Source organism: Austrofundulus limnaeus, unplaced genomic scaffold (assembly GCF_001266775.1).
Source record: "Austrofundulus limnaeus strain Quisiro unplaced genomic scaffold, Austrofundulus_limnaeus-1.0 Scaffold75, whole genome shotgun sequence".
Classification (NCBI taxonomy): Eukaryota; Metazoa; Chordata; class Actinopteri; order Cyprinodontiformes; family Rivulidae; genus Austrofundulus; species Austrofundulus limnaeus.
In genome coordinates this window covers 751,135-762,340 of record NW_013952477.1, presented here as the reverse complement: position 1 = coordinate 762,340, position 11,206 = coordinate 751,135, and the positions used below count along the sequence as shown (strand labels likewise).

At 38.5% G+C, this 11,206-nt stretch overlaps 1 protein-coding gene across 9 annotated transcripts in view; it reads right to left on the bottom strand.

Annotated features, from left to right (window-relative positions):
* The window catches only part of camta1a (calmodulin binding transcription activator 1a), a 402,428-nt gene that overhangs the window by 369,649 nt on the left and 21,573 nt on the right, over nt 1–11,206 (bottom strand). The gene's annotated exons all lie outside the window — the stretch shown is intronic.

Sequence of the window (11,206 nt, the reverse complement as noted above, 5' to 3'; positions counted from 1 at the left end):
TATATATATATATACTAGTCTGTGGCTTTGAATTGCAGAGTTCCATGATTACATAAATAAATTACAGAATGGATGACGGCAGAGAATATGATAATACTCCTGCCATTCAACTCTTCTCATGGCTGACACGTAGGTATTCACTCATGTGAGCGTCTACAGTATATGGAACAATATAACAGTTTATTGAAGCGTAGATGTGCACATCAAATGCAGAGCTCATTTTCCTCTATCTTGTAAATAAAGTTAAACTCCATTACAGAAATGGTGCGGCGAAGGAAAATCCTGACCAAGCAATTCAGGAGAGAAAGGCAGAGATCTTTCCATCTATATGTGAATAGCTTTGCAGCTCAGTGAACACATGAGGGGGAAAAGGGAAAGAGATGGAAGATAAGAGAAAAGGAGGGAAACCAGAGGAAGAGAGAGAGGAACAGGGAAGAAATCGAAGACACAAGCTGGGTTCAATTTAGAGGCTTCCCACAGGAGGTGGAGTGACCTGTATACGCTACAATAGAGGTCATGCAATTTTGAGTGGACACCCCTGTCTTCAGAGGATACTGAGGACCCCTGCCTTGATGTGCACATCCAGGGGAAGAAGAGAAAGGTCCATGCAGCATGCAGAACCCCCCCGAATGACCTGACTGGTGGGTTCCCATTACAGCAGTCTCACTAYGCCGTAGCCTTGCAATTGACACTTCACAGTACGCTACAACACTAGCAATCAGTAAAGCTATCAAGCTCACAGGACGCAACTATGAAGTCAGCCATCCAAAGAAACTCCTCCAATTCCTTATTTTTCCCTCATCTTCTACCCAAATGTGATGAAAGAAAAAAGAGAAAGCACCAGCAAATGCATCATTCTGTAAACTGTAATTAGGTGGAAACGACAACAGTTTAAAGCATCATTCCACGTACGCTCAAGACAAACAGGAATTAGTCTGGGTGTTTGGGGAAAAAGGTGACATCATGCGATGCCACGGCTGAATAACTGAGCACCCTGAAGAGCCAAAATAAATGTGCTGGCGTGTTGTCATCTACATCTCAACTGTTTAGTGACAAGCTGGCAATTTAAAAAAACTTAATAAATAAAAAGAAGGTTGAACCTTCGTTTAAAGGYGCTCTTCCAGAGTTTCTCCCACTTCTTTCACTCTCAGTGCCTGTTTGTGGAGAAAACATCTAACCTTGAACGTTAGGAGAAAGAAAAAAAAGGGGGAAAGGAACAACAGCGAACAAATAAAGAGAAAGATGGACAAACATGACCTTTAATTTCCGCTGATTGCCCCAGAGAAGGTAATGAACGCTCCTGTAAACATTTGCAAATGGTGGGAGTTATTTTAATTACTCTCCTCAGAGAAAGTCCTGCATGGCAAGGAGCTCAAATGGAGATAAACATTTAATCAAGCGTGACCTTGCGTTCGATTGGGTGAGCGTCCATAAAAACAACACTGTCAGTTCAGGTTTGGCACMGTAATGACAAAAATGTATCGGAACAGGGAATAAAGAGTCAAATAAACAGGTAATTTGGGTAGCTAAACTACGTGAATCCATATGAGAAAGCTTTCGTCTGCTCGGCTTTTTAATGAGGGAAAGATAATCTGAGAGGAACGGTCGAGCTTTTGCGCCAGAATTTTCAAATGAAAATGTTAAACCTGCAATGCAGTCCAGACAATATTTAATTTGTTTTTTTTTTTGTTTGTTTGTAAAGGCTGAGCTGAACGACAAACTACAAATTAAATCTTTCAAATCACGTCCAAACGTACAATAATTTTGCTTTTCTTACTTTTTTGCGATTAACGCATGTATTTTCTCTCCCTCATATTTAATTATGAAACATATTTAAGTTAAACTTTAGGAAGTTAAAACAAACACTTTGGATTCAGTAAAAAGTTATGTTAGCTTAAGTCATTTTTCCTGATCATTGAACAAAGTTTGGTTAAAGTTTGGAGCTTTCTGCAGCAGGATTTGTTGTACCAAGGGTGTGATTAGGTGGGCGTAGCATACCCCACCTTTGTCAATTAATTTCCTGCTGCAATTTGAAACATGACACAATCTGTGTAGAGGGCGGCGCAGAGGACATCATTTGTAAATGCAAAGGCACGGGACATTTTTTACCCTTCATCGATGACAGTGAAACGGGACTAAACATCAGTCATGCACACAAAAAAAAACTGCAGCAACCTTGAACAACCAGCCTTTACATAACAAACTAAACTCAAACAAAAGTTTTTTTTTCTTTGGTGTACCTCGACCCAGCCAACAACCCACACACGTGAAACTCAGAATTTTTCTTTTGTTTCAGGGCATAATGCTGAGCTAAGAAAAAATAAATAAACTGAATGGTTGTAGCATAAATTTTCAAAAAACTAAATTCAGTAAGTGTTAAAAAAAACTGCATTTCTTCACATAGAAGGTTCTTAATATAACACATACAGCGGGTAAAATAAGTATTGAACACGTCACCATTTTTCTCAGTAAATATATTACTAGAGGTGCTWATGACATGAAATTTTCACCAGATGTTGGTAACAMCCMARKKRWYCMWWMMWWAAAARRAAWYMAAMCMWWAAWKKYCMRRAAWKRARKTWWTTKKWAWWAWKKKGRAWKGSMMMRGGRAAAAGTATTGAACACGCTTACTGAAATTTATCTAATACTTTGTACAAAAGCCTTTGTTGKCAATGACAGCTTCAAGACGCCTCCTGTATGGAGAAACTAGTGGCATGCATTGCTCAGGTGTGATTTTGGCCCATTCTTCCACACAAACAGTCTTCAAATCTTGAAGGTTTCGTGGACCTCTTCTATGAACTCTGATCTTTAGTTCTTTCCATAGATTTTCTGTTGGATTCAGGTCAGGTGATTGGCTGGGCCATTCCAGCAGCTTTAGTTTCTTTCTCTGAAACCAACTGAGAGTTTCCTTGGCTTTGTGTTTGGGCTCATTGTCTTGCTGAAATGTCCAGCCACGTTTCATCTTCATCATCCTGGTAGATGGAAGCAGATTTTTATCAAGAATGTCTCTGTACATTTTTCCACTCATGCTCTCTTCAATTATTTGAAGTTTGCCAGTACCATATGCTGAAAAACAGCCCCACACCATGATGTTCCCACCTCCAAACTTCACTGTTGGTATGGTGTTTTTGGGCTGATGTGCAGTGCCATTTGACCTCCAAACATGATGTGTATTCTGGCATCCAAACAGTTCAATGTTGGTCTCATCTGACCAGACTATATTCTCCCAGTATTACACAGGCTTGTTTAAATGTTGTGCAGCAAACTTTAAAGGAGCTTCAACATGCTGTTTCTTCAGCAGTGGAGTCTTGCGTGGTGAGCGTGCATACAGGCCATGGTGGTTCAGTGCATTACTTATTGTTTTCTTTGAAACAAACGTACCTGCTAATTCCAGATCTTTCTGAAGCTCTCCACAAGTGGTCCTTGGCTCTTGGACAACTCTTCTGATAATTCTTTTCACTCCTCTGTCAGAAATCTTGTGAGGAGCACCTGGTCGTGGTCGGTTTATGGTGAAATAATGTTCTTTCCACTTCTGAATTATGGCCCCAACAGTGCTCACTGGAACCTTCAGAAGTTTAGACATTCTTCTGTAACCGATGCCATCATTATGCTTTGCAACAATAAGGTTGTGAAGGTCTTGAGAGAGCTCTTTACTTTTACCCATCATCAGATGGTTCTTGTGTGATACCTGGCCATCATTTGGGACTGAACCAGCTGATATTAATTTGCACTGACAAGAGGCAGGCTTGCTTTCTAATTACTGAGAGAGTTCAGCTGGTGTCTTGGCTTTCCATGCCTTTTTACACCTCCCTTTCTTCATGTGTTCAATACTTTTCCCTGTGCTATTCCACATTATTACAAATAACTTCATTTCTGGACATTTATGGTTTGATTTCTTTGTATGTATGGATCACTTGGGTTGTTACCGACATCTGGTGAAAATTTCATGTCATTAGCACCTCTAGTAATATATTTACTGAGAAAAATGGTGACGTGTTCAATACTTATTTTACCCGCTGTATTAGATGAAAGCTATAAGTGTAAAATAAATACAAAGTTTAATTCATTACTCATTATAATTACATTTAAGTAAAAATAATGTATTCTGTCTGGTTTTAGCCCCAAAATGACAGATGTGTAAAATTTTAATCGTATGGCCCAGGACATAAAAGTGCCACAAAGTGGGTTGACATAAGTGTTGTTTCAGTCAGAGATGAGGAGTTGTTTTTGATTGTTTTATTATACCTTTGTTTTATGGTCCAGCATTACAGCGAATCTACCTGACATTGTCCCCAATTTCATTTGTTGTCTTTTTTGATCACTTTTACCTCGCCTGCTCCACCCGCTGCCCGTTAAGTCCACAAAGTGTTTCTGCTGGCTCTCTTGCCTGGTCCTGAGCGGTGGCAYATTGCATGTAGGCGCCACGCGGTGCTGCTGCTGGCAGCGGCGTGAGGCAGAGAGGATTATTCCCACCGACAAGGGCATTAAATGTGTAGCAGGCCGGTGGAGGCCTGAGCTGATGCTCTCTTGTCTGCTTTGGTTCAGCACCAGTTCAGAAGCAGTCGCCTCTAAGCTGAGAGGAAGCTCACAGTACTCAGAGCGTTGTGGCGTTTATTAAAGGCTGAGGGTGTCACACCAGCTTAGACCCTGTGTCCTCCTCCAAACCAAAGCTTTATGCTCTACTCCTCTGCCTTTGCTTTTAAAACGGAGCGACTTGGAATACAGTCACCTTTCAACAAATGGCAGGTTTTATGTTTTTTCTGTGCTGTTGTGTCACTGAAACCCCTGGTTGAAGATCTGTTGGGTTACATATACAAAGAAACAAACACTGAGGGGTCAAATGCAGCAGGCTGGGTCGTAATTACTCAAGTAGAAATACTTTCATTCCATCAATCAGCGCTAAAGAGCTAAAATAATCCCACGGCTGCACCAGATTTTTTAAAACTTCATTTCAGTGAGAAACAGGAATTTAAACAAATTCCAACCAGTAAATGGGGAGACTGTCAACATTAACAACACAATAAAATCTAAAGAAAGAACATTTTAGTAGGAGTGTAATAATACATCGATCTATATCTATATATCAATTTGAATGGTTCATGATTCAGTTATATCGAGGCAAAATGAAATTATTGATCTATATCGTCATCATATGCTCGATGTAAATCAATATCATATGCCCATCTAAACACATGCATTGTGTTAGATGGGCACATGATATCGCATTATATCAATCGCAGACTTGTGAATTGAATTAAATCGAAATCATATCATGCATGTTGATTCTGCAGTTGTTTTTAGAACGAAGCGACGTGCTAAAGGAGACCTGTCATTCGAGTAACTTTACTATCTATACAGTCAGAGACCGACATAACTATCATATATTTTCGGGTGATGACTGAGAAGTCATCCAGGACATGGAAAATTAAAAGAAGAAAGACGAAGCAATTAGCTGAAGACGTGTGGAACTACAAGATTTAAACAGCTTGACGTGAGGTTAGTGGATTGATGCTTCACCCCAACCTCACTGATATAAGTCAGATGAAATAAAACACAAGTGTTCAGACTGAAAAACATCAGATATGTATCCTATTCAGTACCACATACTGAAAAGACCTGGGTCGGATTCAAAAAGAAAAATTGGATTTGTCAAATTCCGACTGTCAGGAAAAAAATCTGACATCTTCTGCCTCCATTTTGTATACAATAGTAAAAAACCTRACATACAGTTAATGCAATGCAAATTAAAAGTACGTGTGGCTTTTCAAAGTCTGTTTTGTGTGTTTTAAATTGTCATAAATAAAAGCATTGCATATTCATAATTCGTTGTTGGTTTTATTCTCACACAAAGGCATTGATAAGAGTACCCTTAAAATACCGGATMAATAAGCAATTTCGATAAGAGTAAGAAGTATCTATAAAACCATAATGATAYCCACCCCTAGTGGCAATAAGATCAGGATACATCAAGACAGATGTAGAAATAACATGTTGGAATGGTGCGTAATAGACAAAACTGAAGCTTTGAATCAWTAGATCAACCATAAAAGTTTGTAAAAGTTTCCACTTTGCAAAGCTTTTCTTTATTTAGTTCTCAGTTTTCTCACCAAAAACATCATTTTCTGTGGATGAAAGGTGCCAGTGCAACAGAAAATGTTTTTTTTTTCTGCGTTGGTGTGAATCGAGTCTTAAAAAGTAAAATAAAATCAGCACAGGTCCTGATGGCCACTTCCTCTGAATGCTTTAATTATACAGAGGCTACCTTGAATGACTCAAGTGAACCATACAGAGTAAGAAGTCCATCTTGAAAACAGTGTTGATAAAATTGTAATTCAACTCAACCTCCATGCCGGCAGTGTGGAACATCGAGCCGACTGTTTGATCCTGAAAGGGATATAAGCCTAAAGCCTTTTCCTGCGTGAAGCGTTCCTTCTTTAAACAGATTCTAATCTCAGTCGAAATGTCTGGCAAAATAGGGGTCGTCAGGCTGGAGCAGCAAGCAGACAATGCCGCTTCRGCTTCAGACCTGTGGGGACTTCTGGGAAGATTTGTTCGAATGTGTCTCACCCGAGAGGCCTGGTGACATCAATGGCTGAAAGAGTAGTTACACAAACAAGGAAAATATCGACTCCCTGGAAGAATTTCTGTTGGCTATAAGGAGCGCAATCACGTCAGCACATTCTGACAGTCGAGGAATCAGAGAAATGTCACCGAATATTGTGACGGGATGAGAAAATCCAGTCTTTCAAACGTGCCCTTGTTTTGTATTTCTTTCTAAAGTGACATTTGTTTTCGAGCCCTGCTAGGTAACCATGCCCTGGTGATAATTCGAAGGCTTACAGCAGATGCGTATCTCGCGTGCTTCTGATGACTCACTGACGAGAGTGCCATTCAGCCTTTTAAACCTCAATTCTCTTCCCWGTGTTTTGATTCGATTGGTTTATTTAATTTTCCGGTAAATGCTCAAAATGTATTCCTGGCCACCTTCTGCTCATCAGACTACACAGGGGAGTCACGAGAAGGATGAAAAATGAAAAGCTCTGTTACAACTTAACTACGTGGAAACGTCAACACCGCGGTCTCCTTCAAACAGTAGTGTGTGAGTCTTCAAAGAAAATCAGATTAGCCCAGGTTTTTAACATGAAGCAAATGATGTACAACTGAAATAAAAGAAAGAGGCAGCAGGAGGAAGGGATTATCAAAATTTTCAAAATATTTTTTCAATGAAAAGTGCAACATTTAAATAATTTTTTTCCTCCTCATGTCAGGAATTCTTTACTGGGTATTCACTGGAGGTGTAAATGTACATAAATAATACACAAGTTGTCAATATTAACCAGAGCAACAATGAAAATTGTTCAGAGTGTTCACTGATCAAGTTTCAATACATTTCAATATGCAAGAAGCATTTTTTTTCACTTCCAATAGTCTGAAAAACGCAACGAGGGAATTCCCTTTTAGCTTGAAAAATGAGTTACACAATTAAATCAATCACCAAAATCGCTCCCACTTAATCTCTCCCCGTGGATTAATTGATAAATTATAGCAGCTCTAAATATTTCATGCTGTTATTTTAACCCGTGGGCTTCCAACATATCTGTGAACGACTAAAAACCCACGACATCAGTGGAGAGAGTTCTCAAAACAAAAACAGCACTACGGGAAAAAAAATCATAATTATGATTAGTGCTGTACCAAACGATTATTTTCTAATTGATTAATCTAACTATTATTTTTTCGATTAATCGATTATTCTAACAACAAATCTAAAAGTTATTCTGATGTGAGTGCACTGAATATTTAAAATGTTTTCATCAAATTAACAAGAACAGTTCTTTAATATTRTAATATTTTCTGTAATAATTTTTTCATGGACACAAAATATGCACTCTAGAGTCAATTCTTTAACAAAAAAAGCTTAAAAGATTTAACATCAACATAAAATCTCAACCAAAGCATATAAAATTCAAGTAAAAGAAATATAGTGCAAGATGTTAACAATCTAACAAATGAACTAAATCATGCAAAATTCAAGTCACTCTGGAAAAACTATAATAAACATTTACTATTTTTTATTTAACATATTTCTCAATATATAAAAACTAACAAATATCAAGACAACATCCAACTCTTTGTATTGTAACATCAGTTGTGTAACTTATTTCTTGAAGGTGAAAACTGTTGAAAACAACAAGACTGTTTTGTCTTATTACACAAATCAAAATCCAGCTTCACATATTTCTATTGATGTCATTTCCCCACTAGAAAACTGTGTGATGGAGGTCCATGGAAGGCAAAAAAGTTTAAATCAAATAAGCAAGATGATGCAGTTAAAATAAATCAAAGGTATTTAAGCTACGTTTTGAACATCCAAAACACGTCCAACACTTGTTGGCTGCTTGTGCTCTTTAGGTCAGACGTGTGTCGGGAAGCTCCTCTGTTGTTTGAGACGCTGGGGGAACCGTCTGATGGGGGGAACGAGGCTCGACCTAACACCGGTCTCTGTTTAATGGCGAATGAAATAAAGTAAGTGGCGGTACTTTATTTACTTTGAGCAGGCGAACATCATGTCCACAAGAGAATTAATCCACCAGATAATTCAGAGGCGGTCTGTTCAGTAAATTTTACTCCAGGAGCTGCGAGGCTTGTTTTCAAGCTTCAGACTGAACTGAAGCAGCAGCTGCTGACGTCGTTACGCTCTTGCGCGATGCTGCGTTCAGGACAAGCAAGGAAAACTCACCACTCTTATGCCAATACAGTCGCAATGATGCATTTAGGTACCGAAATGGAACTGCATGAACATTCACGTGGTGGTTATGTAATACAGTGAATCGATAATAAAAAAAACTGCRTCGACAAATTYACATAATCGACGTCATCGATTATTTCAACTGATCGGTGCAGCCCTAATTATGATACTGCTCTGATGAACATTAGCAGCCAACCTAGCAGCACGCTCAGATTCCTCGGCTATAAAAAGAGGGATATTAGTGCATTAAGCATGCTGAGCTAGTGCCAGGAATATGCAGGGAATTGATGAGGTGTCACTTTCAGTAAGAGTCACACAATCGCACCGACAAGAGCCCCTCTGATCCCTCCCCTCCTGCCTGTCTGCCACTACTCAGGCACAAACACTCAGATTTGCACGGTCTGCACAAAAAAAGAGTGGAAATGTCCTTGATTTTTCTTTTACAAAGGTTACTTCGCTCCCCTCAGCCCTGGCAAACATTATTGGCATGCATGCCATAACACCAAGCTCAACCAAACATTAACAAARCAATCTTTAGCTGAGCAGCACAAACCCGCAACTTTCCACAAAATAACAACAACAACATTTCATTCGGTAACAGACAACGAGACGCGCTAACAACTGTGGCCGGCAGCGTTCCCCGGCAAATGCTTAGACTTCCATTTTGAGATCAATTTCAAAGCCGTGTTAATTAATTTAGACTGCTGGCAGCACAATGCAGGTCAAACAGGGCAAACAAGTTACAACATCAGCCAATTAAAAATACACAAGCATTTTACATTTTCTTCATAACTAGGGCAGGGCTGGTGTGAGCAAAGACATGACAGATGGGAACTTATGGTGAATACAGGCTGAAAGTGATGTAAATCATAAGGAACGAGGCGTAGTTTCCTCTCTGCAAGTCAGAGCTATAAATTTGTCTACCTGTCTTTTACCCCAGATAAGTTCATCCTTTTAATTATTTCCTAAAATACTGGGACTACACAGAATCGATGTAAAAATAATTATTTACTCGCTGCAGCTGACAGATCATCTTTTTGAATATCCTGTTTCATAAAAACAACCCTATCTGGCGCCTTATCATCTGGTTGTTTTGCAGTCAATTAACTTTCATCACTGCAGATGACTATATTTATATGGTCACAATTTGTTAATCCCAAAGCACGGATGGTTGGGTTGTTTTTTCTTCATTTTTTTTTTTCCTCCACTGTGGCTTTAAGATTTGTCATGGAGTGTATTTAGGCCTAATTACCACCAGGTTTTTTTTTTTTCTGGAAAGAAGAACCAGTTTTTCATCCATCAATAGTGGAAATGAAAGCAATAAATTCATCAACCTATCCCCCGAGAAAGAGAGCAGGCTGACAAATGAGTTCTGAGGCAAATGAAGCAACACAAGTCCCTGCTTGGGAATTACTGTATAACATGTTTAAGACTCGTGTCTACTTTCTCCTTGGCTTTTAAACAGTCCRAGTGCAAATGTGAATAATTCATCACTGAGATTGTTGACATTTACATTTATTGATCCTTTTCTTAAGCAGGTTAGATTTTGTATCCCAAGATAGATTTTAAAAACTTTTTGTGYGCTTGCTTTATTAAAAACTTTACAAAATGTGAGGAAATTAGCTCACTTTGATCTAATTTAGGCTACATTTGCTGTTAAATTACTATATAACACACACTGTTTCGTTCATGTTTGTGTCTTTAAGTAGTAGATGAAATGCTGGAAAATTTTCTGATTTTGCATAGAAAATAAAGAAGTTTGTCATATCTCAGAAAACACATTTGACTTCTAGAAGGCTGGAAAACTAAACATAAAAAGTCATTTCAATTATTTTAAGGAGGCAATGCCTTGGAGTCTTTTGATATTCAAAGATATGAATATGTTCATTAAAGTATGAAGTTCTGAGTCAAAATACAATAAAATTTTGTAATTTATGTCATTTAAATTTGTTACTAATTTAATGCACTTCCACTAATATGAAGCATAATGAGAAAAACCAAATTTTAAGAATAAATGCTATTAAACTGACCAAAGTGAAAGTGAAAATGAAATAGTAAACCTGACTAATTCAAAGACAATAAAAATCTGTGTTTCAGTTTTCATATGGATTATTAAAGAGATCCACGATTAGTTGTAACATAAGACTTTAATTGAACATAGCCTTTGCGCTAGCACCGATGCTATGTTGCCTAATATGTATTAGCTCGGTGCTAGCGCGACAAACTAACAAGCTAAACTGAGGTCCTCCATCTATATTTTCAGTTGCAGGCTGAGTCATTTTTGCGTTCCCCTCTCTGTCATGTGAGGAGGACCTCAGTGACGAGAGGAGAATGTATAGCGCTGAGCTAATACATATGTATGGTGATAGCGTCGGGGCTAACGCTAAAGCTAACAGGCTAAGCTGAGGTTCTTCTTCCATGAAGCAGCTCTGTTGTCCTCCATCCATATTTTCAGTT